Raw genomic sequence first — 26,699 nt, 5'->3', positions numbered from 1 at the left:
CTTGTGGGAAGTGGCTGACATTTATGAAATAGTTTATTGTCAACTACATAGCTATAGATAGCTATAAAAATAGGACAGTTGGGAACTCAAAGTAATCAGTGATACATCTCACATTTCCTCTGCATCACACACTTAGAAGACTATATCTAGGCTGGCTTTTGAAAGCAGAAAGGAAGAAAGCTTAAAGATTGAAAAGTTCTTGGGAAATATGTTGTGGGGATAATTATACCCCTTAGGTAACAAATCTGGCAATCCTTCTCTTCCTCCCCACTTCACCCTAATTCCTGCCCCAAATATTTCACAGTATTTGTCTGACTATAATCTTGCTCCTTATGCTTTTTAGCTTTAAATAAAATTTTTGAAAGCTTTTAAAGTGAATTTGAAAGATGTTTCCCCCTTTGAGTTTGAATTCATCCAGTTAGTCTTTGAGGGCGGATCATTAAGCTTTCTTGAGTGTTCTATCTTCCTGAAATGAGTTCCTGAAATGAGTCCCAAATTAGATGGTCTAGGTCAATCTGGACATTCTGAAAGGAACATCATGTCCTCATCTGTCATAAAGCACAATGCCAAACCTTATAGCCTTCTTTTCCATTTAGTTAAAAAAATAACCAGGGTCATATTCCATCACCACCGACATCTCTTACTGTTGCTACCACCGCTTGTCCTTTTCTTGTCCCCCCCCCCAATATCCTGCTGTTCCTCTGTTTCCAAAAAAATAACTGTCTCCCTTTTTTTCTCCACTCTTAATGCCATTTTCCATCTTTTGCTAGCCATAGCTTTTTAGGTATGTCTTAATTTCAAAGTCATGACTTGAGAACTTAGAGAAACATACATATAGGGTATATATTGAATTTAATAGAAGGAAATTTAATAGAAGAAAATGGTTAAAGAACTTAAATATGTCTGCTACCCTAGCACATAGATTTGGGGTTAGAATTTTTTTTTTAAAGATTGTGATAACGGGGGTGAAGAGATGCAAACAAAAACATCCCACCCTTGAAAGTTATGGAAACCAATATGGCATCTCAATGCTGAAGTAAAACAGGTTGTGGACATGATTATAAGGACGTAAGAAAAGATGAAATAATACAGGGTTCTTTAGATAAAAAATTTAAAAACCTGTAGCCTCCCTTTAAAAAGAATAGATTTACTGTATTAAAGAATTGATAAAGAATTGATGACTAGATACTGAAGAACTGGAAAGGCCAAAGGGGAGTACTAAACTAAGGTACCATGGAGGCAGCACCTGTGGGAAGCAGCCTCCCCTCAGACTGAGGGGAACAAAACAGAGTGGGAGATGATTAAAACTTAGACATGTAAAGGAGGTGTGATGAAGGCTTACTGCTTGACTGGTGCTGGTTTCTAGTCTCTGACCCAAAGGAATTGCCCCCAAAGCTGGCACTTAAACCTTAAGTCTAGCCAGCTAGTGCTGGTGTTGCTGAAAACAAACACCGGATGGTTCCAATGCTGGTGAGCATTGGAAAAGCTGCAGTCAGCAGCTGCTACCAGAATGCTCTGCGTGGCAGGGTGAAAACGTGTCTTTAGGGTACGTGGGAATATCAAGCAGAAATACAGGCACAGAAAGCAACTAGGACTGAGGAAGTCCCTTTGTGCTCTTCCAGCCTTCCACTCTCTCCCTAGTGCCCTCTAATTGCAGAGCCAAACAGGAAGCCAGCAGGAGAAGGAAAAGTAGAGCTTCTAATTCAAGTCTCAGCTTCAGAAAGTAGACTGTAGAAGGGTGATTTACAGTTGAGAGCCAATAACAATAAATGCTACAGGAATTTATTTGAAAACAAAACTAAGTTTTCCAAGTTCCTATTGCTATTCATAGTCATCTAAAACATTGTCTTTACTAATGTGCATTAAATGGTTCTAGAAGTCAATGAAATCAAAACAAGTACAACAGTATTAAAATAAATTACTGACTATATTTAATACTGAGAACTATGCTTGATAACATTTATAGGTTTAATGGGCAATATATACATTATCAACTTTATATTATTTGATACATTTAAACCATCTTCCACCTGACTTCTTATTCTGTTGGCAGAGTCATTGTACCTTTATAAAGATGGAAGATGTCAGAACATTGTTTCCTGGCCTCCCTTGAGGCCAGGCAAGGGCATATGACCTGATCCTCATCAGTGAGCTCTGATGGACAGTCTGCCTGGGTTCTGGGGAAACTTCTCAGTAAAAAGAGACCCAAGGAAGAAAAGGTCATCTCTCTTTTTCACAGGCATAGTCAAGTCTGCATATGATGCAGAAAACTGCTTTTTCTGTCTTGTACTTAAGAAGGAAAATATAATTGTGTTGAAAAAAGCAGAGAAAAAAGTACACACCATTAGAATTCTCCTCCTGCTTGATACCTCTTAAAGGATAATAAGTTTCTCAATATTTTTGCCACTTTAAATTGTATAACCTGGGGGCGCGTGTGTGGCTCAGTAGGTTAAATCCTCTGCCTTCGGCTCGGGTCATGATCCCAGGGTCCTGGGATCGAGCCCCCCATCGGGCTCTCTGTGCAGCAGAGAGCCTGCTTCCTCCTCTCTCTCTCTTCTCTCTGCCTGCCTCTCTGCCTCCTTGTGATCTCTGTCAAATAAATAAATAAAATCTTTTAAAAAAATTGTATAACTTGTTATTTGAAGCTGTAAGATACTGAACTTCTTGAATAAACTTTTGAGTATACACTAATAGCAATTCTGTGGTCAGAGCAAGTTGTATAATTTTCCATCCATCCAAACATAACACATAGGGCATAAAAAGATTCTCATCCCACAAATTTCTAAAAACTGAATTTCACTGAATATCAAACACACACCCACACACTGCTAAATCATGAGGTTTAAGGTTATTAACAGTAGCAAGCTTGCTTCTGATACCTGTTCTTTGTTTTTGTGAATATTGTTCCTGCTTGGGTCCACTTATTGTCAGTGAAAAGATTCTGAGAGTTCAATTAAGTAATGAGGCACTGGAACAGAAAATGTGAGGTTCTTTGTAATTTGTTTCAAATCTACCAGTTGCGATGCTATTTCCATTTCTTTCTGGGGAGGACTTTTTCTCTTGTTATTCATATCTGAACACTGATCTCTGGGGGATGGATTTTAATGTAAGGCTCAAAGTGCTGAAACACTGTAATGATAACTTTACCAGTAAAAATAAAAGTAGTTATACATTCTTACTAAAAATTGAGAGACCACAATTATTAGAAAATAAATAACAGATAGTTCTGTTAATGTTCTAATGTTTTGATTTATAAACACAGAATAAAGCAGAGTAGTTGTTCAGAGCATTTTATTTATTTTTATGATATTTTATCAGGAAAAGGTTTGTAACAAAAGTAATCTATATTATGAATATTATAGCTCACTATTAGGAAACTGGGAAATCTAGAAATAATTCCTAGGAGGGAGAGTATCTTTCTTATTAGATGTTTCTGTACATCATTATCAGCAGTGAAAATGATATCATAATTTTGTCAGATTCCATCTAAGTAGCTTTCTCTCTCAAGTTCTGGGAAAATCACAATTCTAGGAATATATATGAAGAAGCTTACTAGTTTATGAGGCAGATAGACATATAAGCACTGTAAGGGCCTATTTAGCTAAAGTGATTCCATCCGGTTAAACAGTGATTTTGGTTTTTATGTAGTAAAACTTAAACTGACCCTGCGCCCCTCCCAGGGGACTTACTTAAAAGCAAATCCCAGAAACCAGTCCCAGGTAACAAAGCCCAAATACAAGGGCGGGTCAGGCCAGGTGGAGACATCCAATCAGTGGGGCATACATACTGTCTCCCTAGCTACTAAGGAGTGTCGGCCCTGCCTTTTGGGCGCCAATGCTGACCAAGGTGATAGTCTAGTTCAAATAGCTACTATAGGGTAAATTATGATTCATTTGGCCACTTGAGTGTGACCTAGCGTGACTGGGCAGCTTTCTCTGTGTGTTACAATCTCATTGGCCACCTGTATGTGGCCAGGCTCAATCACATGGCCTTTGCTCTTTAAAAGTTAGTCAGTAAGGCAGGGAGGGATCGCCCTCTCTGTAAGAGGCGACCCTGACCGGTTGTTTTGATTCTCGATGCTTGGCATGAAATAAAGCTTTGCTTGACCTTCGCTTTGTATCAGTCTCGCTCCTTTGATTACGGACCTAACAGCACAAGGCTATAAAATGATTTATGCATATCTGTTGCTATATTTTGCAGATTAGAGAAAGTGAAAGTTATTTAATATATCTAGAGGGAAACTGAGTCAGAAAAATCTTGCCAGAGGAAGTTATATATGAGTTGGGTTTTAAAAGAAAAATTGTTGTTTAATAGATAGCCAGTATGAAAGAAACAGAATTCCAGAAAAACTCCTTTTCTCCCGTAGATTTTTAGGGAACGTAAGACTAAATGTGCAAAGACATGAACAGCTGGTCTTTGACTATGGCGAGAACTGGGGCTTGAGAGAAATGGAGAGCCCATCCTGTGGGGTTTACATGACTTTCAAAAGAGGTTCACATGATTCTGCGGATGAGGAGATGTGAGGGACTTTTGCTACTGGATCATCCTGATGGCAGCATGAAGCCCCAAAGCAGGGAGGCCAGTTATAAAGAAACGGCAAATTCAAGCCAAGAGATGGAAAACATCTGAAGGGACATGGTTTGCGATTATACAAATGAAATGTGCTACCAACTAAGCCCAGAATTCCCCTTGAATCTTCTTGATCAATATTAGTGAATATTACATATGTAAAGACGTGGAGATGATGAAAAATAATCTAGAACAGGGAGCATGCAGCAGAGCAATTGAGAGGTTTGATAAGAACTTCTCATAAAACTCTCTCCCTTTCATTAACACTCTCTTCTCACCTCTGCGCACTTGCTCCCTGAGATTTTATTCCACTTTCTTCCATCCAGTCTCAAACTCCTCTAATGACCTGTGTTTCTTCCTTTCCTATTTCCCTCTCCGCTCGCTGAGAACTAATGATGAACAGAACAACAAAAGCAAAAATAACAAACATTTTAAGAGACTAGCCAAAGCCTTAAGAGCAGGGTGATTGTGTTCACGACACACAGCACACATTGTAGGTCTTCAGGAGAGCGATAGAAAGTAAATATGAGACACGGTCCCTGTCTAGAAGAATTAACAAGGCAGAGAGGATTTTTTTAAAGATTTTATTCATTTAGCAGAGAGAGAGAGCCCCCACACACAAGCAGGGGGAGCAGCAGAGGAAGAGGGAGAAGCAGGCTCCCTGCTGAGCAGGGAGTGAGAGGAGGGAAAGGGTGGGGGCTGGGGCTGGGGCTCAATCCCGGGATCCCGGATCAGGACCTGAGCTGAAGGCAGACACTTAACCAACTGAGTCACCCAGGGACCCCAAGGCAAAGTGGATTTTTTTTTTTAAAGATTTTATTTATTTATTTGACAGACAGAGACCACAAGCAGGCAGAGAGGCAGGCAGAGAGAGAGAGAGAGGGAAGCAGGCTCCCCGCTGAGCAAAGAGCCCGATGCGGGACTTGATCCCAGGACCCTGAGATCATGACCTGAGCCGAAGGCAGCAGCCTAACCCACTGAGCCACCCACCCAGTGGATTTTTAAAAAATAACATCTAAGTTATCTTTCTTCTCAGGATTGAGATGAATATTTTCACTATTGCAAAAGCCCATTGAAGTGTCATAGACATGACGTCTGATTCATGTTTGACAACCTCAGATGATAGTCTTTACAGATTGATTTGTAGCTATTCTGGCAGTTTTCTGTTGAGATTCACAGTTTCTTTTTTTTTTTTTTTTTTTTTGACTCTGGAGCAGGAGAATTGGATAATCTCCAGTAAGAGTGGGAAATATTGTCTAGTTAATAATGGCAGTATCCAAAAAAAAGCACAAAAAAGGATACAGTGTAATAATTGAGAAGGACTCAACAGTATCCTTATGAGGTCAGGAAAGGCATGTACCATTTCTATCTCTGTAGATGACCTATGAAGACTAATGAGAATAAAGAGAAAGAGAGAAAGATGGGAATTCAAGCTATAAGCGAATACAGTTTTAAGTAAGGTAACAAGTTTTAATTGTGTTTAGAAGTGTTTATGCCAAGCAGGTGTGTATAAGCAGCCCATGAGAGGAAGGATATTAGCATATAATCACAATACCTTTTTTTATTTTAAACAAACCTTACTCTAATCTGTAACTTGGCCTATTTTCCATCCCTGTGACACTGTATTGCACATATATGTATTCTGTTCCTCTGATACTCAATGCTCTGAAAAGCTGAAATTCAGGAAAAAAGCTGAGCAAAGAATCCTACCACCCACAATGGGGTCTCTAGGAGGACAGTCTCTTCTTTACATCGATGTAATTTATGTGCGACAGCCTCTACCTACTATGGGCTACAAGGGAAGGACTCACGGCTGGAAAGATTCCTTTGACAGTGATCCCCTTTTAAGAAAGAATGATTGTGTGGAAAATATCAAAGTATTGTGCTTTGAAGGTGAACAGAGATCTTTTCTTTGTAAATGTGCTTCTCTCCAGGGGTGGTAGAATAACTAAGGTTAGAGTCTAGTTAACTATTTTTATGTTATTCTTACATTGTTTATTGGAGGATGGCGGTGGGAACATGAAATTTATTTCCTTGCTCTCTGATAGTAGTTCTCTGCCCAAACCTAAAGTATTCCCTGTCTTGAGGGAGTGAAGTCCTACTTTATTATATGGTGCAGTGTGAATCTACTACTTACAATGTCTTTGACCCATAAAAACGAATTTTTATTTTGGGAATGGCCAATTCAGAAGGAGTTCTGAAAAACATGAACAATTCTCTCAAATAGGTTGAATATATATATTTTTTTAATTTCTAGAAGGAGAGCATTTAGGCAGTATTACAATATTCTGTTAATTTCAGTCTTTGAACATAGAATTTTGATTTCATTATTATTAAATAATTCAGAAACAAATTCTGCAAAATTTTTACAAAATATTTTTACCTGCCTAATAAGTGGGAAATACATAATTCGGTGAAGATGTCAAATTAACATATAGGCATAGGCCTAAATCATAGCCTGTGTACATTATAAAAGTGGTTGTAGAAATAGAAGGCTAATTTGGTTTTCTTATTTTAATCACTGTTTTCTATCCCATCTCAAGTGTTTAGCTCCTGAGTAAGGAATGTTTACAAAAGTCCAGTTTACTCACTTTAATTAAGATGCAGAATTTCTTAATGAGGACAATGGGAATACGACTTTCATTCTGCACAAGGCCGTTCTTTCTAAGTGTTGAGTAGTCCTGGCTATGTCAACCTCTTCTGGCTGCTGTAACAGGATACCATAGATTGACGTGGCTTAAATAATAAACATTTATTTCTCACAGTTCTGGAGGCTGGAAATTCCAGATCAGGGTGCCACACGGTCAGATTTTTGGTGAGGGCTCTGTTCCTGGTTTCAGACTACTGTCTCCTTACTGTCTCCTCACGTGAGAAAGAAAGTGAGCTCTGGTCTCTTCATCTTCCTGTAAAGGCACTAATCCCATCATAGGACTCCGCCCTCAAGACCTTAGGTATAATTACCTTCAAAGTCTTCACCTCCAAATACCATCACTCTGAAGACTAGGACTTCACCATTTGAATTCTTGGGGACACAAATATTTATCTGTAGCACTTGCTCCAACATACCAAATGCCAGTTGGAGACCTAGATATTATGACAACGGAAAAGAAAAATACTTGCACACAATTTCCAGTCCGTCTAAGTGAAGCTTCCCCTTAATCTGTTTTTCTTTCTCTCTCTCTTTCAACCTCTCCCTTCCTCCTTCCTTTTATTCTCACCTCTCTTTACCTTCTAAATTCCAGAGAATCACCGCCATCAAAAGGTTCAAAGAAATGTAAACACCATTGCAATAGATGCAGTGCTGGACACCTGAACAATTCTTCTTAACTTTTTTTGCCTACTTTAAAGAAATTTTCAGTAACTCTTAGCGGTTTCAAAATGTTCTTTTGACCTAGGACAAGAATACCTTCCTCATTCCAGTGTCCCACTTTATCATTCTACCTTTTGTAAATGTAATTTAAGCTCCCTCTGTGCTATATCCTCTTTATTTTTAGCTCATGAAAGAAGTATGGTATAATTCTAATGTATATCACATGCTGTATATTTAATATTAATCTATGGTTTTTGAATCTTGGTGTTTTCTTCAGATTATTTTGCTTAAAGTTTACAGAGCCTGATCTCATTTTTTTTCAAGGAAATACTTCCGTATATATTATCAATCTGTAAAATTTTTCTGAAATGTCAGGGCTCTGCCTACTATGTTATAAGCAGTTGGTAGGTTAAACAGAGAACTACTTATCTATACACTGCACACTTAAAAATAATCAAAAGTCCATGTGCTTTTGGGTAAATTGGAAGGGGAGATGAACCATGAGAGACTAAGGACTCTGAAAAACAATCTGAGGGGTTTGCAGTGGCGGGGGGGTGGGAGGTTGGGGTACCAGGTGGTGGGTATTATAGAGGGCACGGCTTGCATGGAGCACTGGGTGTGGTGAAAAAATAATGAATACTGTTTTTCTGAAAATAAATAAATTGGAAAAAAAATAATAATCAAAAGTCAGATTTTATTAATTGTACATCCGAGTGTTTTAACAGAGATATATAAGTGGCAGGGCACTTGGGTGGCTCAGTTAGTTAAGCGTCCAGCTCTTGGTTTGGCTCAGGTTGTGATCTCAGGGTCATGGAATCAGCTGCACATCGGGCTCCCCACTCAGCAGAGTTAGCTTGTCCCTCTCCCTCTGCTCCTCTCCTCCCTCCTCCTGCTTACACTTACTCTCTCACCCTCTCTCAAGTGAATGGATGAATCTAAAAAAAAAAAAAAAAAAAGATATATGTAAGTTGCATAATGATATTGGCAAATGATGTCCACCAGGAAAAAAGAATAGTTTTCGTACATAACTTGGGATATAGACAAGGGTGAGTTACATTTAACTGTCTTTGTTTTCTTTATGTGGCAATATATGTTGAACTGAAAGTATAATAAGAATTTCAACTCTAAATTTGATACAACACACCTACATATTGGAGATTATTGCATTGCCATCCCTGTCGTCATCAGCTTTCCTCACATTCACTTTGTGATATTTAAAGGACTTTGCTTGAACATTTAGGATCCTGCTTGATTTATAAGACAAAAGCACACATCATATCATAGCATTTCCCCACAACCCTCCACTGTCTCCCCATCAGACTCACCACCCTCTATGTGTGACCCTGGAAGTCCTGCCTGGAAGGGCTCCTTGCTGACTTTATGATCCTCTCTGTCTTTCCATGAGTCTTCATTCATGGTGCTTCAGTAAACTGTTCCTCCAGTATGAGAAACTCTAGTTCCTGGAACTTTGATTTCTTGTGTGGAACTAGAATATATGGGCCCCTGGGTGACTCAGTGGGTTAAGCATCTGCCTTGGGCTGAGGTCATGGTCTTGGGGTCCTGGGATCAAGTCCCACACCAATGTCTGGAATGTTTCCTGGTTCATACTGGGTATTCTGTAAATATGTGTTAAATGATTTGACTGACCAAACATCTTTATTCATTTACTTATTCATGCACTCATTCATCAGCTAACCAAACAAACTACAAATGTTTTTTGAGCATATATTTACCCCCACCACTGTGGAGTCCTTAAGAGACCTATGGCACTTGTGTGCCTAGAGTTTATGTTCTTTAGTCCATTACTTGTTAACTGCAGAATACCCAGTGTATCAGTTTTCTATTACTGACTAACAAATTACCACAAATTTAACAGCTTAAAACAACTCATTCTCTCATCAGTCTGTAGGTCTGAAGTCCAGTGGGCTCAACTGGGTTCTTGGCTTAGAATACATATTGGCAACTTTTCTAAGATCATACAGCTGGCTCATGGCAGAATCAGGACTAGAATGCAAAACCAAAGATGACTTCAGAATTTATGCTATTAAGTCCTCTGCTGTCTGCTTTCCTCTGCAGTAACCTGCTATAGATTCTGTTGGACCCAAAGCCAGAGACAGAGGAGCAGACAGAAGCCTTAACGTGGCAAGAATTCAGGGCCAGCAGTGAAACGAGACAAGTGAGGTACATCCATTTTAAAGATCACATAGCAGGAAAAAATTCACATTTTTTAAAAGACACAGGTGCTTTTTAGCAGGTGTACCTCTGTGCTTTTTTACTCTTTGATTCAGCTCTTGAAAACTACATATTTGACATAACGAGAATCACTTTACATGCTATAATTAAAGAATTAAATCTGTCTCCAATAAATTAAGAATATGTGCAAATGCATATTCCATTCTTTTTAGTACAAGTGTAGGTGGGAATAATAATAGCTCCACAGATGTAATTCTTCCAGGTGCAGTTAGCTCTGTAACTTTATCAATATCCAGAATGACGGTAACATAAAAATTTAATTATCCCCAATGTGAGTCAATAGTAAATAATTGGGTAGAAGACATTCAATTCTTTGTAGCTAAATTCAACTTCCATTTAATTATTGTATTTCTTTTTTCAAGTGGTTGCCCTTTTATGCCAGTTTTTTGAGGGTCACAAATACAGTGCAGCACTCATAGGCTGATCATTCAGACTGGTCTCCCCTGGCATACACAGCTCCCAAGCCTGCTGATGACGAGGCTGACTCTTAAATAGCAGCTTCCAAGGCTTTCAAATATTTTAAAAAGTTCTGGAGGTAGGATATGCTGTCTCCGTTTACCATAATGCCCCTTTCCCCAGCCTTGTGAGTAAGAGCACAGATTCCAGGCCAGACTCTGAATTCAAATCCCAGAACTGCTACTAACTGTATGAACTTCAGCATGTAATTTAACTTGGCTGTTCATTATTTGTAAAATGGAGATAATGGAATTATATATACTAATATTATATATATAGGATTAATATAATAGGATTGATATATTTGGCAAATCACTTGGAACAGTGTCTGTCACATAGTAAGTGCTATAGAAAATTTATTAAATAAAAATATTTAAATTTAAATGGAGTTTGCCTACTTCACTCTCATGTTATCTGCCCCTCCTTTAGCGGTATTTGAGTTTGAGATTCCTATTCTAAATAATCTCTTAAAGTCTGGACTGGCTCTCAGATTCTTAGAGTAATCCTTCAGAGAGGACTTTAAAAGCATTTGCCTGTAAAACACCTTGATTATCTAAATTTATTATAATCTAAAACTTTCTTTAATGAGACTTAATATTCTAATGTAGGCACTTGAAGTTTTTTAAAGTACAGATGAGCTGAGGCTGCTTAAGGCTTAGAAGTAACTTCAACACATTGATGCCTTCAGAGGTTTGATAAAATTGTATTTTCTTTAAATAAAATGTCACAGAATACAATAGATCATTTGATCACTTTTATCTATGAAGATCAAGATATTTTGTAATTGTTATAAAGCATAGAGAATCTCTGGGCAATCACCATATATAGGCAAATTTGATTTATTTTAAATTTTCTGGAGCATCACTGAATATTTTAGTTGCTAAACAGACTGTTAATACTAGTATCTGAAAATGAGTAACCTTCAATTTAATTCCTCCTATCAACACATCCACATCATATGTGGAAACTAATAAAAATTTTTTCCTATTTTGATAAATGTTCATTTTTATTACTAAATCTTAAAAGATTTAGGAATCATAAATTATATAAACTTTGTATAAAGAGTAGAATATTAATAAATAAGTGCTTCATCTTTACTTAAAAGGAAGTATGGCCTTTAATGGTTAAAATATTGATTCAACACTCTTACAGATTTAAGAATTTTCCAGAGGATCATCTCTAAGCCAAGCTTATTGCCTCTCTTTAACTTATTTAATATGATTTTTATCCTTTATATCTCTATATAAGAGACTTTGGCTGCACTTCACATCTGACACTTCTGTCAATCATTCCCATGGGTTCACAAAAAGGGAAGAAATTCTTTCTAACCAAGGAGCAAGCTGAAATTATTTTTTCTTTGCTATAGGAAATCTCAGAAACTTATAAATGAATACCATAGAAATTTTGATCAACATTGAACTAAGTGCAGAGCTTCTCACATTTGTCATTTTTTCTTAACAGCTTTAACTGCATTAACTGGTACACCAGTTAATAAGTTCAAATGGTCTCAAATACTGAGAATAATTCCACTTTTAGGTATCAAGTAGAATATTACTTAGAAAACATTTAAAATGTCTGGAGTAATGGTGGTAATGTCTCTTTCGGGACCAGATGGAGTAAAAGGGACTAATTTATACTCTTTCTGAAACAAAAAAACAACCAAAACTATGCAACATGGTTTTCAGACATTAAACATTAGGCAGCCTAAGGCAGTGGGCTCCCTTGAAAAAGGCAGCACAAATAATATGAGCCCTACAATTGCCTGGAAAGAGTTTTCAGCTGCCCTGTAGAGAGGAGAAACCAAGAGGAGCCCCACAGTCTCCCTAGGTTAAGACAGAATAGAGTCTGGGAGGCCAAGGAGACCAAAGTTCACAGAGCAGAGTGCCTGAGAGGAGAGAGCTGCTCTGAGAGAAATCTCTGGAAAGCTGCAGTTACTCTTTCCCCCAGATCTCCTGGTGAGTACTGCATGCAAGGAAACTACCTGAGGCCAGGGAGAGAACCATAGATTAGAGGGAACAATGCTTGCAGTTCACACAGGGATGGGAAGAGTTTGTGTTTCCAATAGACAGAGTAGACAATTTTAACAAAGTTTGAAAGCAAGACTCAAAAGGATCAAACTATTTACAAGTATTGTAACTTAACTGCATTCAGAACAGAACTAAAAAAGATCACAAATACATCTGTATTTGTCCAGTACCCAACACAATAAAATCAGTGTGTTTTACCCAGTTGAAATTATGAGAAGTGCATGCAGTAAGCACATCCAGAGTGAGACTGGATGAAAGCAGGGGGAAAAAAATGAATCAAAAGAAACAGCCTTATAAGTGACACAAATGAAATAAATAATATAGGGAGACATTAAAACAGTTTTATTGCTGTATTCCATATATTCAAGAAGGTAGAGGAAAGAGTAAGGATGTAAACTATATATGTGGAAACTATTTTAATATTTTTTTTATTTTTTAATGAACATATAATGTATTATTAGCCCCAGAGGTACAGGTCTGTGAATCACCAGGTTTACACACTTCACAGCACTCACCATAGCACATACCCTCCCCAATGTCCATAACTTCACCATCCTCTCCCTACCCCTCTCCCCCTGGCCACCCTCAGTTAGTTTTGTGACATTAAGAGTCTCTTATGGTTTGTCTCCCTCCCAATCCCATCTTGTTTCATTTATTCTTTTCCTACCCCCCAAAACCCCCACGTTGCATCTCTACTTCCTCATATCAGGGAGATCATGTGATAGTTGTCTTTCTCTTATTGACTTATTTTGCTAATCATAATACCCTCTAGTTCCATCCACGTCGTCACAAATGGCAAGATTTCATTTCTTTTTGATGGATGCATAGTATTCCTGTGTGTGTGTGTGTGTGTATGTGTGAACTATTTTAAAAAGAAGACTGAAATTAGACATCTGGAGATGAAAACTGCAGTATCTGAGTTGAAAAGTATACTGGATGTAATAAATAGCAGATTAGACATTTCAGAAATAAAGTGAACTTGAAGACATAGCATTAAAAACCATCTAAGGTAGAACACAGAGAAAAAAGGTGGAAAACAAAATGAACATCAGTAAACTTTGGAACAACTTCAAGGATATATACACACATACACACACATGTATACATATACATATATACACACATAGACATATATATATGAACACTACATATATAACTACGTATATGTAATTGGAGTCATTGAAAAATGATGGGAGATAGAATTATATTTGAATAAATAATATGCAAGTTATTTAATGAAGCTTGTAAAGCCAACATCCAAGAATCTTAACAAATCTCCAGCACAAGAAACATGAAGAATATGAGACCAAGGCACAGCATATTCGATTTTCTTAAACCTAAAGTAAAAACCTAAAAACCATAAAAGCATCCAGAGAAAAGACACATTACTTCGGAAGAACAAAGATAAGGATGACATTAAATTTTCCTCAGAAATAATGCAAGCAAGAGACATCAAAGTATTGTTAAGGGGAAAAAAGCAGCCTGATATTCTAAACTCAGTGAAAATAACTTTAAAAAGTAAAAGCAAAATAAAGACTTTATTAAACAAGCACAACCTAATTCATCACTAGCATACCTGTAATTCTAGAGTAGATTTGGTTATACACTATAAAAGAGAACTGATTGATTTACATTGTATTCACTTTCTAGCTTGCCGGCCAAGGGCAGCTATTGATACTGCCTTAAACAAAGAGCAGAATGAGTTGAGTTCACTAAATTTCTTGAACACAGAACCACACAGCCTTATGAGTTGGGACGGACATAGGACATTTATTCTAATCCAGAGGTATTAGGAGCGATTTCCTGTCCCAACTCAGTGGTTACACAATTTTATTTATTTAACAAACACCTTTAAGTGCTAATACGTGCTAGACCTAAGAATGAGTTCTAGCTATTCCCTGGGATTTTGTGTCTATTTGTTGATGCCTGTCATAGAGCCTCATTCAACCCATACTTCTGATCATTCATTCATTCACTCCTTCTTTCACACATTTTTCTCATGAACATTTATCAAAAACATACCAGACCCTTTGCCTAAAGTCTGTGGGTACAAAAGTGAATAAAATAATCCCTGCCTGCTCTCAAGGAATTGATCTATTACTTTGATAGACAAGTACATAATTAACTGTAATAAAATTATCAGAGCATTAAGGTATATGAAGAAAATGCTACTGGGAGAAGCAGAGAAAATGACATTTATTTTGCTCGTGAGATTAGAAGAAAATTTCACAGAAGTGGTATGTAATCTGGGTTATGATGTGTTCCAAGTACTGTTGCTGTCTTAATAAATTATCCCCAAGCTTGAAAAAAACTACTTCATTGTGCTCACATGTTCTCTGCATCAGGACTTTAGACAGGACATGGTGGGAATGATGACTGTCTCTGCTCCATCATGTCTGGAGTTTGGGCTGGGAAGACTGAAAGGTTTAGGGGCTTGATGGCTAGAAATCATTTAGAGGCGTCTTCGCTCGCTCACATGTCTGGCACTTAAATGTCTGCCACATAGGACCTCACCAGGAACTGTCAACTGGAACAGTGACGCTTGACTTGTCGATGTTCCCCAACATTCTTAAAGCATCTTGGCCTTAAGATCATAAGACTTCTTATGTGGCAGCTTAGGGATCTAAAAATGAGTATTTAACTCATTTTTAAATGAGTTAAAGATAGAAGCTACCTTGGCTTTTATGTTCTAACATCAGAAGTCACATACTATCACTTCCATTGCATTCTGTTGGGTCTAGCAAGTCACAGACCAAATTCAGGGGGAGGGGGCATTACACTTCACCTCTAGATGAGAAGTGGCAAGATTGTGGAAGAGCTTTGGATGTGTAATACTGTTGCAAGAATCTTGAGAAAATACAGTATGACACATGAAAGATTATTATTATCTGGGAACCAAGTGGAAATATCTATGGCATGATTTAGGAATAGTAAATATGGCTATGTAGTTAGTACATGGTAAGAATTGTCCCAAGATGATGCACAGCCAGAAACTGGGGACAAATTTTGAAGGGCCTTTATTTTCACACTGAAAATATTAGACTTTAACTTATAGGCAATGAGGAGCTCTTGATGCTGGATTGTTTTTGTTTTTATATTATTTATTTTTAAAGATTTATTTATTTTAGAGAACATGGGGTGGGGAGGGAGAGAGGGAAAGGAAGAGAGAATTCCAAGCAGACACCCCATGTAGCACAGAGCCCAATATGGGATTTGATCTCATGACCCTGAGATCATAACCTGAGCCAAAATCAAGAGTCGGACGCTCAACCAAATGAGCCACCCAGGCACCCTGAGTCTTTTTTAACTAGAGGATTTTTAAACTAGAGGATTGACATGAGTTAGTCTGTGTTTTAGAAAGATGACCGAGGTGTAGAGATGTGGGTGGGCGTGGTTAGGAGAAAAATGTTAGTAGTGCTAGTAGAGAATATGAAGGACTATGTACTTAGTGGTAACAATGTAATGAAAAGAGTAGATGTGAAATGTATTTTGGAAGTGGAGTTATGGCCAAATGGCCAAGACTAGTAGACTAGTGAGAGGAAAGGAGGCATCAAAGATGAAATAAATGAAAATGTAGGTTCTTGGCTAATAAATGGGAAGCCCCAGCACGTGGCTGCTACGCTGAAGGTAGGTTCTTCTGATCCTGGGATGCTCTACAGATTGAAGCTTACCATAGATCTCACCGCCAGCCAATCCTAACTATGCCTGCTGATCCGGTCATGGGATAGTAGTGTCCTGCTGCTTTTCTCATATATTCTCTTGGTAATTCTAAAGGCATCAGAGAGTAGAGGTCAAGCATAAAGACAATGGTAGTGGTAGGTCTCCAAGGCAGATATGACACAAAGGTAGAGTATTCACTTTGAAGTTCCTGCTTAAATTTATAGGTACTGATTCTGAATTTTCCAAGGAATAGAGAAGAGCAAGTTCATGCAGTTTAATTTTTCTTCCCAAGGGAGAGCTATAGTCAGAATACCGTTTTCTTTTTTTAATGACTGGTTCTTCTTTGTCCTGTTAGATTTTTAAAGAGATTCAAACTTCCTCCTACCAACTCCTGAGACATTATCAATTAGCCACACACAGCCCATTGAACACAGCATTGCTGTAATTAAACTAAATTACTATGCAGTAGCTTTCATTACACAATGACACAGTTTTTGTTAGGACCATAGAGAGAGTTTAATTACATGTCTAGACACCCCCTGAATTCAGAGCAGCAGTATCATCTTTGTCTGTTTAAAGGAGAGTTTGAGCTTTCGGTGATTGTTTTTTTTTTCCCCCAAAGAACAAATGGTAAAGATATGTTGGGCATTTTTCTTCCTCTTCTTTTTTTTTTTCAATCCTACTTTCTACTTTAGTGCATATGTGATTTAGGAGCCATTTATACATCTGTGGATATAAATATTTTTGAAGAAAAATGTATAGATTTTTACTCTTTGTCATATTTGATCTATATTTTACTTGCATCCAAAAACTTTCTTTCTGTAATATATCCTCAAATATCTACTCTTAACTTGTTAATGTATAAAGCATGTATGGTGATATGAAGTACAGTCATCTCTTACAACAATATTTCCAGCTTCCTCTTCCTTGTGAGGAAGTTCATCCCTTTGCTTGAGCACAGAGTACTTTTTGCATTTATCCTCGGCTCTACTCATTCAGCTTCTCGGGGGACTCTTATAATCTCTTATCTCTTGACCAGAACATGCAGTTTCAGGAGTTCCCGTGTTTCTTTTGTGTTCCAAGCTACTCTCTCCTTTCCCATTACAGAAATGTGTTTGCTGCTGCTTTCTCTATAACTGCAGATGATTTCTGGGCCTTTTTCCAAGTGATGTGTCATCTCTTGAATATGACCTTCATTTAATAGGTCAAGCCTTTTCATTGCCTCCATTCCTAAAATCTCACCTTTCCTGAAATCTGACCACATACATTGGCAATAAGAGAATGAAATTATGACATGCCTACCCTCTCTAAACATCCTCAACAGCCCCTCAGAAAGTTGTTCCACAACATGTACTTTCCTTGCTCTTATATGCAAAAACATTTTGCATATTGATTTCTTTGTTGATGACACGTACATTACTTCAGTTTTCATTTTTGTACTCTCTTAGTGTGAGACTTGTCTTTTTAAATCAGGATTCATCACATTTTCCATTGATATTTTGCATAATGCATAATTTAAAATGATAATAATTTACTTAATAATTGCTCTTAAAGAAATGATAGGGAGAAGGGGGGTAGGGTTATGGACATTGGGGAGGGTATGTGCTTTTGGGTAAATTGGAAGGGGAGATGAACCATGAGAGACTATGGACTCTGAAAAACAATCTGAGGGGTTTGAAGTGGCGGGGGGTGGGAGGTTGGGGTACCAGGTGGTGGGTATTATAGAGGGCACAGCTTGCATGGAGCACTGGGTGTGGTGAAAAAATAATGAATACTGTTTTTCTGAAAATAAATAAATTGGAAAAAAAAAAGAAATGATAAATGTTTAAGTCTTGAGTGAGTGTTTTAAACTTTGAGTTGAATCTAAGCAAAACAGTATAGATAAAATTAAACTTCCCACTAGTACTAGATAGACCATTCTTACAAATATGTACTTAGCAGACTTTTATAACATGCACATTTATGTGCAGACAGGAAAATGAATTTCTACCCGTTGAAAGCATCCCTTTTACCTCACTCTGACTTTGCACACCAGGAGACTTGTACCAAAATCAGAAACAAGGGCTAGAGTCTGTTTTTCATGACTTCTTTGCCTATCAAGTGCTCTAACCAGACACCCCAGGCTTTCCTACCCAGCAGCATTCCTACTTATCCTCTCTGTTAGCATCCTGCTCCTTTTCCCCATGATCCTGCTACTCCAGCTACTCCATTGCTACTCCCAAATTCCCAGCTTTGCTTTATCTAGACACTTCTAAACCACACCCCAAATCAAAAGCAAAGATGCTTCCATGGGAACCATATTCTGGGCAACAGCAGGCTCAATGTTCTTCAAGTGTACCACTGGGGGGCCCACCAATGAAGGTGCCTTCATTGACAGAGGACTTTGGCTTGCCCACTGTTCATTAACAAGTCATTATAGTTGGCCAAATCACTACTCCGTTCCATTTTCTTACACTGGCAAGTACAATTTATGAATGTTTGAGACATGAAGGAAACTGAAGAGAAAACTAACAGATGAATTTTCGACTCTCCTTGCCCAAACTCCCTTGAGGCATATGTTGTGTTGGATATTCAGATCAGCTTCAGAGGATGTGAAGAAATTAATTCAGCCCTAACTATCAATGCTACTACAGAAGAACAAAAACTATGTAATTATTCAAGATGTCATTATGAGGATGAAACCCTTTTGCCTGATCTTAAAATGTTTTTACTGGGTTTTGGCTTTTTTCAGAATGATGCTATAAATCTCATAGCACCTTTGAAGTGGCCAAGTATTATTATCCAATAAGTATAGTGTGTTTCCTAAGCACACAGGTGCTGAGCCTTATTTCAGTTAAATTTATCAAAGTGATGTTGCTATGGAAATATATTGCTAAAATGCAAGCACGAAAATTTGAACATCCATTACAGATTAATAATGGCAAATGGATATCATTTGCAAATGACCACCATTCTTTGAATATCTATATGTTAATGACTTCAAAGTAGAACAACATACGTGTCTGTTGGAAAACTGAGTTATTTGTTGATCCTTCAAAAATATTTTTTTAGTACCCACTTAGTGCCAGGCATAGTGCAAGAAACTAGATATCTGTCTTCATGGGTTTTTCATCTGGTGAGGGAGATATCCTAAACATAAAGCTTACAAAGAAACAGATACACTGTAAAGAAAAATAGGAGACATCCATGAGAACATATAAAGGTGAACACATATGTTAGTTTGGAAGGACAGATATGACCCCCTGAGGAACTGACACTAGAAGTTGAGTCCCGAGGATGAGAAGAGCTGGCTAGGTAAAAGAAAAGATAAAAATGCATTCTAGGAAGAGGGGCAACCAGAAAAGGATGCTGGCTGGTGGGAATAAAATTTGGGCTTGGGAGAAATTGAAAGAAAGTCAGGATGGGTAGATAGCAAGACAGGGGAAAGTAGCAGAATATGAGGCTGGAGAGGAAGGCAGGAGCCAGAAAACCAATGCCTCAGAAGCTAGGAAAAGTAATGGGAAACCACTGAAGGGTTTCCCAACTAGGCCTGATTTCCTATGTTGCTGTGTGAGAATAGACTGAAGGTGGGGCCATGTTGGAAATCAAAGAGAGTTAAGGAACTTCTGTGGTGGGCTAGCTAAAGTCATGGCAGTACCGTGGAGAGAGGCAGGGCAATTCTGGAGACATTTTGGAATTGGAATTCATGGCACTCTGCTGTGAATAGGATGGAGGCACGGGGTGGGGAGGAGAAAAACAGTTTCTGACTTGAACACTTGAGTTCACCGAGGCACTACATTTTGAGGTGGGAAGAACAGAAAGAAAAGGGCTAGAAGAAAGTCAAGAGTTCAGTTTTGAGCATGTTGAACTTAAGGTGTTGATGAGACAGCCTGTTCAAAATGAGACCTGGGCAGGTGGCCATATGGTCCTGGAGTTTGAATTAGAACTTCCTTTTAGGATACTATCATGGAATAGTCTATACAGTCTTAAACTACTAACAATAGAGTGGCATCATGTAGTTCATTTGAGACCGAACGTAGTTACGATGGATATACTCGATGGATATGCTCCTCTTCAGAGCCCATCATTCATAACAGATGTATAAGCCAACATAAAATGCCTGCTGCTTATATAAAATTAATGTTTTAAAAAATTCATTACCTAAATAACACATTTAGAGTTAAATTTCATAGAAGAAAAAATTAAAATTAATTATAACCCTACCACACAATTTGCTTATACACATGTGTACTTTTGGGGGGCTATACGAAGTAGCTAGAGGGAAGGGAATAGACAAACAAGCTCAGAGAGAGTTCATAGCAAAAAAGAAGGCTACCAGCACAGTCTTAGTAAAGATCTAATTTAAGAAGCAGAGTCAGAAAAAAAAAAATCGTGTATTTATTCATATATTTCACAAATGTTTATTGAGCATATATTGAATGCCAAGGCCTGTTTTAAATTCCAAAGCAAGAATCACAGAATGCAGGGTATTTTGTTTGTACCCTGTCCAGGCTTTTAAAATTTTCAACTTCAGCGCCAGCATGGAAAATTTGTAATATTTTACATAAAAAAAAATCTGAATTTCTGTCTTGCCTTGAAAAATCAGAAGAGCTATCAACATGGGGCCTGCATTCATGCCTGACAACAGTGGGCTGAGTCGGTCTCCTCTGCCTCTTTTTAGGGGGCCATGCTCCAGGGACAGATAAGGCCCCTGGGACTTCCTGATATCTTCCTTTTACTTTACACTCTGTCAACTTCCTTCATTCTTTCGGGTATCCTCCTGACCCTAGAGAGTTTGTGACTTCTGTTCAAGGGATACAAAATCAAATACAACATTGTTGCTGCCCTGCATGACCAAAGCATTGGAAAGATGCTGGAGATTTTAAGCAGTGGCCTAGTGTGACCAAATTTGCACTTCTAAAAAATTATTCGCATGCCACCATGGAGATTTGGCTGCAGGGGAACGGCCCTGGAAGTTGGGAAGCTGGTAATTAAGTGAGTCATCAGAGTAATTAAGAGGGAAACTTCTTTGTGGCTTGGCTGAAGGTAAGAACAGTTAAGTGGAAACAAGGAGCAGAAAGATGGGTGAGGCACTAAGAAAGGAAAGCTACCTATGTTCATGAACATAAATTGGAAGTGTTGGTAAAGGAGGTGGAGGAATTGGGTAAACTCAGGTGTCTGGCTTGGTCAAAATGGATGTCATTTGTTGGGTTTGGAAATACAGGCACAGGAGTAGATTTAGGGTAAATAATGAGTTTGTCTTGGGAAATGCTGAGCTTGAAACATGTGTGAGACATTCAAATGGAATGGGGAGTAGAAAGTTCTATGGAGTCAGAGCCACAGATATGTTGGGAAGGCAATAGAGATCTAGGGCATAGTTGGTAAATGGTACCCTTATTTGTGGCTTTCAGTGAGCTCACTCTGGAAACCAAGGAAATGCAGAAGGTGCCCAGCAAGTCAGAGATAGGGGGCCAGGGTAGGAGACTGAGGGGGGAGAGCAAAAGAAAAGCTGCAGGCAACCAGTGAGACAAGAGCCCTAAGTGATGGAAGTGCAAATGAGAGATAAGACCATGTGCTCAGAGGCCAAACTGGTCAAATAGAGTCAGAAAGCGTGTGTTGGGTTTGATGAGGTCCAAAATAAAAATTTGGTGTGTTGAAGAAAAAGGAAAGGGAAGAAAATGGAAGCTGTGAGTGGAGACCTAGGAGAGTAGGAAATAGTTGAGGGCAGCAAGAGTATGTGTCTTTGGGAGACTGTAGAGGTGATGATTGTTTTCTTTTCCTTGTTTCTTTTTGATGGTGATACCACCCAGTCTAGAACTATGTATATGATGAAAGGGAAGAAAGAGGGAAGAGCAAGAGAGAAGTAGGAGAAAAGGCCAGAGTGATAGGGCAGTGCCTCTGAGGAGGGAGTGGGGCGTGAAATAGGATCCCGGGCAGCACCTGGGATGACTCCTGGAGGAGAGCCTAAGGAGAATGGAGCACAAGCAAAACAATAGGCTTTGAAATATGACTCTTTATCAGCGACAAATACTGTTTCTCCTGGTAATTTGTCTTCTAATGGAAAAAGACATAGTAAGAATGTTTCAAATCCTAATTGCCACATACTTTTTTCCTTTTATATCTTCTAAATGCTCTTGGAAACTCTGAACACAAATATAGCAATGTCAGTTTCTATTTCCCTTAGACTTATTTCCAGGGTGAAGGCTAATATATAATACATTCTATTACTCTATAATTTATAATGCGTCTTCTTGGGGAAAGGAGTTGTGGCAAATAAGTGAAGAACGCATACAAAATAAAGCTATTAAAGTGGAAAAGGGAATTTTTTAAAAAGCAGAGAGAGGGAGAAGTAAATATATCCAAAACAGGCTAACTAATTATAATTGAAACTGCTTTTACATTGAGTTTTGGGCCACCAAAACAGAAGAGGAAAATGTGATGGAATAAAAAGCAAATATTTTCAGATCAAAGTGTCTTTTGATACTTCAGGAAAGAGCAAGTTTTCCAAGTCTCAAAGGATTTCTAATTGTAATTTATTGTACAAGAGATGTGGAACAACAGTGATAAGGATGAGTTGAGTCCCAACAGCTACCCTTCATAGAACAGAATACTCACTCCATGGTGAGTGCCAACATGCCTCACCTCTGATTCTCAATACCCCCTTTGAAGTGGGTGCCACAGATGGGAAAACTGGGAGCTGCAGATTGTTTCAGGTCGCATAGCTAACGTGTGGCATACCATGGGGTATTGCCCCACAGTGCCTCTCATGCTGTTGTTCTTTAATAATTGTTTCAAAAACAATGCCACAAAAACCTTATTATGCTTATTTCTTCTGAAAAACTTTGACCAAAACCAAGGCCTAAAATTAAAATAGAACTTTTAGCAAAGACACGCCTTTGGCAACAGTGCATTAAATGCATCATTATAAAATCCTTAAAAATTTACTTCGTTCCCTACCTTGATTACTCTGCAGATAAAATATTTGTCATTTTATGCTTTTATCTTTTTTTAATTTTTTATTTCAATTCAATTTAATTAACATGTACTGTATTTTTAGTTTCAGACATAGAATTCAGTGATTCATCAGTTGCTTAAAACACCCAGTGCTTATCACATCATGTGCCCTCCTTAATGCCCATCACCCCGTTGCCCCATCCCCCTACCAACCTCCCCTCCAGCAACCCCCAGTTGGTTCTCTATCACTAGGAGTCCCTTATGGTTTGCCTTCTTCTCTATTTTTTTTTTTAAGATTTTATTTATTTATTTGACAGAGATCTCAAGTAGGCAGAGAGGCAGGCAGAGAGAGAGAGAGAGAGAGGAGGAAGTAGGCTCCCTGCCAAGGAGAGAGCCTGATGCAGGACTTGATCCCAGGACCCTGAGATCATGACCTGAGCTGAAGGCAGAGGCTTAATCCACTGAGCCACCCAGGGGTCCCTCCTCTCTATTTTTATCTTATTTTATTTTTCCTTCATTTCCCCTATGCTCATCTGTTTTGTTTCTTAAATTCCACATATGATTGAAATCATGGTATTTGTCTTTCTCTAACTGATTTATTTCTTCATGCTTTTTTCTAAAAAGATAATCCTTTAAAAAATTGAGCGAGTAAATTAATTGTGCTTCCCTGCCTCTTCCTTTTCCACTTCCTTTTTCTTCTTCTTTTTATTCCTTGAAGGTTTTTTTAAATTTTTTATTAATATATGATGTATTATTAGGCCCAGAGGTACAAGTCTGTGAATTGCCAGGTTTACACACTTCACAGCACTCACCATAGCACATACGTTCCCCAATGTCCATAATATTCCTTAAAGTTTTAATTAAATTCATATACACTTGGTTATTTGCTCTTCTAATTTCTTTACTAAAGGTTATGATTAGTCAAGATTTAGTAGTTAGATGCTACACTTGTTGTCAGATTTATTATTTCTTTCTCCATCAAGTTGTTAGGTTTTAGACATCTTCCGAAGTGGCATTTAGTTTTTAATGTTATTGCTTGCCTTAGTTTACTTTAATTATGATTACTTTCAACACTTGGTTTATTCTAAAATATGCAATTGTCTCATTTCTCAATTTTTCCTATCCTTTTGTCTATTTGTATTGAATCCCCATGACCTAAATAAACTGTAGTTAAGATCAAGAATATCTTGATAGGGTCTGTTTCTCCATAATGGATATTTCTTAATTAGCTCTGTATCACAGATATGATATTATAAAATGTCTTTGCACATTTTCCCACGAGTACACAATTTTGAGGGCCATTTTTCCCCTTCTTCACTTAGTGTATTGTGATCTTGATGTGGCTAGATAAGATTAGTGCTTGAGGAGATTAGAGGTGTGTATTGCATTTAAAACCCACTTTGAAAATAAAGGGCGATGTGCATAGTATTCAGCTTTTGCACGGCCCTTTTTATGACTAAAGATCCTCTAAAACAGAAGTTTTCAAAGTATAGTCTTAAGATTCCTGGAAGGTTCCTGAGACACTCCCGACCCCTTTCAGAGGGTCTGTGAGGTCAAAACTATTTTGTCATAATATGAAGACATTTCCCTTCACTTATGAAAGTACAGTGGAATTTTTCAGAGAGTGCATAATGTGTGGTTTTATAGTTGACAATGCAGAGCCGGAGGAATCCAGCTGCGTTGTATAAACTAGAAATTAATGAGACTTGTAAAACTTCAAAAAAATAGCACAGAATTCTAAATTTTTTTTTGTTTTAGAAAATATATTCTTATTAGAAAATGTTTATGTCAATATGGCATGAATTTATTGTTTTGTAAATAAATTAGTACTTTTTAAATTCTCATTTTTAACCACTAATGTAGTAACTAATGTTAGATATAACTCATAAACAAAAAATTCTTGGAGGTTTTCAATACTTTTTTTTTATTCCAAAGGGGTCCTGCGACCAGGAAATTTGAGAACTGATGCTCCCAAAATGTTCCTGCTTCTAAAAATTGTATCTCCTTGGGGGAAGACAATGATCATATAGCACGTTTTCCTCTTTGCTTGGCTTCCTGACTTGAGATAATGTAAAAATTAAAAATACTCACTATTGGTTAAAGGCAATCAGTGGATCCAAGCAAAAATACAATAGTGACTCCTATCGTTTTGTTAATCAATACATTTAAATGCCTCCTACCATGTGTACATGATTATATCTCGACTTTTAATAATCTTTCTACACTAAGTAATTTATAACAAATGATTCCTGCCTATATTTTTAAAAGCGCATGACCTTCAGTATTTCATTGCTTTATTTTGTTTTTAAATTTGTTCCTCTGTTAGTGCATAACTCCTAAATTTATTATTTTTTCTAAAATTTTTCTCCAGTTATCTGGTCTAGCTCTCCTCTGTGGAGTGCCAAATGGTGTTGTTTTGTTTTCTTTTGTTTAACTTTGGACTTAGAACACAAAACTACCATTTCTGTTCAAGAAAGCCAGAACAATATTTAATAAGAATGTTTATATGATTGGTACTTTGCTCAACCAGTGCTTGTAAATTTATCTCATTTGTTGCTATTGTGTTGCTATTTTTGGTGTCGTTTTCTTCCCAAAGCAATGGAGTCTCTTAGTTAGGTTAGATTGGGAGTGGGGGAGATCAATATTTTCCATTGATCCCAAACTGCAATTCTTAGGTATGTTCCAAAGCAACTCTATGAGAAACTTGCATTTTTTGCCTTCAAACTCAGCTAATGCAAGATATAGCATCTTCCTCCTCAGGGGTCTGGTGGGTTTTCCCTGGGTGTCACTAAGACTTAATATGGTCCTCTGCCTTCTCACCAATCCTCCTCTTCCCATGACCTTCCCACTCCTCCATCATTCTCCCCTCCTCTCCTTCACCATGATTCCCCTCTCATGTCCACCCTACACAATCAGTCATCTGTTTGGGAGTCACGCAATGGTCGGGTTATGGCCCCACTACCACATGCCTACACTGGAATCCCAACTCCATGTGTCTAGTTGTGAAGTCGCACATGTCTCTGTTCTTTTTATGCCTCAGCTTTCTAATTTGCAGAACAAGCATTACTATGATTTACCTTATGGAGCTGATACGAAGATTACACGAGTTGATAGATATAAGGTGTTTATAATAGTGCTTGGAATACGGTAAGTGTGTAGGACATTTATGATATTATTGTCTACACATTATAATTATCCACTCGAAAAAGTGAGCTTGACCTGATAAGACAGGAGCAAAAGCAACTTTCTTTTGTCTCATGATTGTCCTGGCAAATCAACTCTGTGAATCCATTCTTCTCCTTCGTGAATAAAATTTCAAGCCATTCCCATAGCTTTTCCAGTCACTCTTGGGTAAGGGAAAGACCAAAACTTTAGACTTGTCCAACTTTAAACTTCCTCCTTCCCCCAATGTGGACCTTGGAGATCTATAATTTGTAAACAGAGGGGATAGGAATACTTGTTAGTTTCTTCTCTTTCTCTTGCTCTTTACC

General features: G+C 37.9%; 1 protein-coding gene across 1 annotated transcript in view; it reads left to right on the top strand.

The window, feature by feature from the left end:
- The window catches only part of CAMK4 (calcium/calmodulin dependent protein kinase IV), a 231,679-nt gene that overhangs the window by 163,901 nt on the left and 41,079 nt on the right, over positions 1 to 26,699 (top strand). The window lies entirely within an intron of this gene.

Source organism: Neovison vison, chromosome 1 (assembly GCF_020171115.1).
Source record: "Neovison vison isolate M4711 chromosome 1, ASM_NN_V1, whole genome shotgun sequence".
Lineage (NCBI taxonomy): Eukaryota > Metazoa > Chordata > Mammalia > Carnivora > Mustelidae > Neogale > Neogale vison.
The sequence above is the reverse complement of the archived record's forward strand: the minus strand, read 5'-3'. Positions and strand labels throughout refer to the sequence as shown.